Genomic DNA, 3,817 nt, shown 5'->3' on the forward strand with positions numbered 1-3,817 from the left:
CTAAGAGAAGCCAAAGCACAACTCTCTTTAGAGGACCTGACCGAATTCTTCAAAGAAGAAGAATCCATGGCAGCCGAAAACAACAACAATGCCAACAATGCAAGGAAGGTGCTGGGTGACTTTACTGCACCTACTCCCGACTTCTATGGGAGAAGCATCTCTATCCCTGCCATTGGAGCAAACAACTTTGAGCTTAAGCCTCAATTAGTTTCTCTAATGCAACAGAATTGCAAGTTCCACGGACTTCCAATGGAAGATCCTCATCAGTTTTTAGCTGAATTCTTGCAAATCTGTGACACAGTCAAGACTAATGGGGTTAACCCTGAGGTCTATAGACTGATGCTATTCCCTTTTGCTGTAAGAGACAGAGCTAGAATATGGTTGGATTCTCAACCTAAAGAAAGCCTGGACTCTTGGGAAAAGCTAGTCAATGCCTTCTTGGCAAAGTTCTTTCCACCACAAAGATGGAGTAAGCTTAGAGTGGAAGTCCAAACCTTCAGACAGAAGGATGGAGAATCCCTCTATGAAGCTTGGGAAAGATACAAACAATTAATCAGAAGATGTCCTTCAGACATGCTTTCTGAATGGAGCATCATAGGTATTTTCTATGATGGTCTCTCTGAACTGTCCAAGATGTCTTTGGATAGCTCTGCTGGAAGATCTCTTCATCTGAAGAAGACGCCTGCAGAAGCTCAAGAATTGATTGAAATGGTTGCAAATAACCAATTCATGTATACTTCTGAAAGAAATCCTGTGAACAATGGGACTAGTCAGAAGAAAGGAGTTCTTGAGATTGACACTCTGAATGCCATATTGGCTCAGAACAAGATATTGACTCAACAAGTCAATTTAATTTCTCAGAGTCTGTCTGGAATGCAAAATGCACATGGCAGTACTAAGGAAGCTTCATCTGAGGAAGAAGCTTAGGATCCTGAGAACCCTTCAATGGAAGAGGTGAATTACCTAGGAGAACCCTATGGAAACACCTATAATTCTTCATGGAGAAATCACCCAAATTTCTCATGGAAGAATCAAGAGAGACCTCAACAAGGTTTCAATAATAATAATGGTGGAAGAAACAGGTTTAGCAATGGCAAGCCTTTTCCATCATCTTCTCAGCAACAGACAGAGAGTTCTAAGCAGAATACTTCTGACTTAGCAACAATGGTCTCTGATCTAATAAAGACCACTCAAAGTTTCATGAATGAAACAAGGTCCTCCATCAGAAATTTGGAAGGACAAGTGGGTCAGCTGAGCAAGAAAGTTACTGAACTCCCTCCTAGCACTCTCCCAAGTAATACAGAAGGAAATCCAAAAGGAGAGTGCAAAGCCATAGACATGGCCGAATATGGAGAGGAAAGAGAGGAGGAGGACGCCACTGAGGAAGACCTCAGTGGGCGTGTACCAACCTCCTCTGAGTTCCTCAATGAGGAACAATGGGAATCTGAGGCTCAAAATGAGACCATAGAGATCCCATTGGACTTACTTCTGCCATTCATGAGCTCTGATGAGTATTCATCCTCTGAAGAGGATGAGTATGTTACTGAAGAGCAAGTTGCTAAATACCTTGGAGCAATCATGAAACTAAATGACAAGTTATTTGGAAATGAGACTTGGGAGGATGAACCTCCCTTGCTCACCAAAGAACTGGATGACTTGTCTAGGCAGAAACTGCCTCAAAAGAGGCAGGATCCTGGGAAGTTTTCTATACCTTGTACCATAGGCACCATGACCTTCAAGAAGGCCTTGTGTGACTTAGGGTCAAGTGTGAACCTCATGCCCCTCTCTGTAATGGAGAAATTAGGGATCTTAGAGGTGCAAGCTGCAAAGATCTCACTAGAGATGGCAGACAACTCAAGAAAACAAGCCCATGGACTTGTAGAGGATGTTCTGGTTAAAGTTGAAGACCAGTACATTCCTACTGATTTCATAGTCCTAGAGACTGGGAAGTGCATGGATGAATCCATCATCCTTGGCAGACCCTTCCTAGCCACAGCAAAGGCTGTGATTGATGTTGACAGAGGAGAGTTAATCATTCAAGTGAATGAAAAATCCTTGGTGTTTAAGGCCCAAGGATATCCCTCTGTCATCATGGAGAGGAAGCATGAAGAGCTCCTCTCAAAACAGAGCCAAACAGAGCCCCCACAGTCAAACTCTAAGTTTGGTGTTGGGAGGCCACAACCAAACTCTAAGTTTGGTGTTGAAACCCCACATTCAAACTCTAAGTTTGGTGTTGGGAGGTTTCAACACGGTTCTGAGCATTTCTGAGGCTCCATGAGAGCCCTCTGTCAAGCTAATGACATTAAAGAAGCGCTTGTTGGGAGGCAACCCAATGTTTTATAATTAATTATTTTCTTTTGTTATTTTATCTTTTTTGTAGGTTGATGATCATAAGAAGTCACAAAAACAATGAAAAAAAGCAAAAACAGAATGAAAAACAGGAAGAAAAATAGCACACCCTGGAGGAGAAGAAGCTGGCGTTCAAACGCCAGTAATGCTAGCTGTTGGGCGTTTAACGCCCAGTCTGGCACCATTCTGGGCGTTTAACGCCAGAAAGGGGCACCAGACTGGCGTTAAACGCCAGTAAAGGGCAACAACATGGCGTTAAACGCCAGGAATGGGCATCAGCCCGGCGTTTAACGCCAGAAATGGCTCAAAACGTGATTTTGAGCAACATTTGGTGCAGGGATGACTTTTCCTTGACACTACAGGATCTGTGGACCCCACAGGACCCTACCATCACTCTCTCTCTTCTTCCCCCATTCACCAATCACCTCAACACCTCTTCCCCAAAAACCCCTCACCTATCAAATCCCATATTTCTCTTCACCACTCACATCCATCCTTCATAAATCCCCACCAACCTCACCCTTCAAATTCAAACCACTTTCCCTCCCAAACCCACCCTCCATGGCCGAACCATTACCCCCCTCTCTCCTATATATACCCTTCTTCAACCTTTCATTTTCACCCAACCTAAACACCCTTTCTTCCCCCTCTTTGGCCGAATAGACCACCATCTCCTTCTTCCTCATTTCTTCTTCTTTTACTCTCTTCTTTCTTCTTTTGCTCGAGGACGAGCAAACATTTTAAGTTTGGTGTGGTAAAAGCGTTGCTTTTTGTTTTTCCATAACCATTTATGGCATCCAAGGCCGGAGAAACCTCTAAAAAGAGGAAAGGGAAGGCAAAAGCTTCCACCTCCGAGTCATGGGAGATGGATAGATTCCTCTCAAGGGTGCATCAAGACCACTTCTATGAAGTTGTGGCCTTGAAGAAGGTGATCTCCGAGGTCCCCTTTTCACTCAAAAAGGGTGAATATCCGGAGATCCGCCATGAGATCCGAAGAAGAGGTTGGGAGGTTCTTACCAACCCCATTCAACAAGTCGGAATCTTGATGGTTCAAGAGTTCTATGCCAATGCATGGATCACAAAGAACCATGACCAAAGTGTGAACCCGAATCCAAAGAATTATCTCACTATGGTTCGGGGGAAATACTTGGATTTTAGTCCGGAGAGTGTGAGGGTGGCGTTCAACTTGCCTATGATGCAAGGAGATGAGCATCCTTACACTAGAAGGGTCAACTTTGATCAAAGGTTGGACCAAGTCCTCACAACCACATGTGAAGAGGGCGCACAATGGAAGCAAGATTCAAGAGGAAAGCCGGTCCAATTGAGAAGGCATGACCTCAAGCCCGTGGCTAGAGGATGGTTAGAGTTCATACAACGCTCAATCATTCCCACTAGCAACCGGTCCGAAGTTACCATAGACCGGGCCATCATGATTCATAGCATCATGATTGGAGAAGAAATAGAGGTT

At 44.2% G+C, this 3,817-nt stretch overlaps 1 non-coding gene across 1 annotated transcript; it reads right to left on the reverse strand.

Moving 5' to 3' along the window:
• Positions 1-471: 471 nt before the first annotated feature.
• LOC130978027 (small nucleolar RNA R71) lies at positions 472-579 on the reverse strand. Its single transcript, XR_009085691.1, has one exon. It is a non-coding gene; the product is annotated as a small nucleolar RNA R71 (small nucleolar RNA).
• Between the last annotated feature and the right edge of the window lie 3,238 nt (positions 580-3,817).

This window comes from Arachis stenosperma, chromosome 4 (genome assembly GCF_014773155.1).
Source record: "Arachis stenosperma cultivar V10309 chromosome 4, arast.V10309.gnm1.PFL2, whole genome shotgun sequence".
NCBI classification, from domain to species: domain Eukaryota; kingdom Viridiplantae; phylum Streptophyta; class Magnoliopsida; order Fabales; family Fabaceae; genus Arachis; species Arachis stenosperma.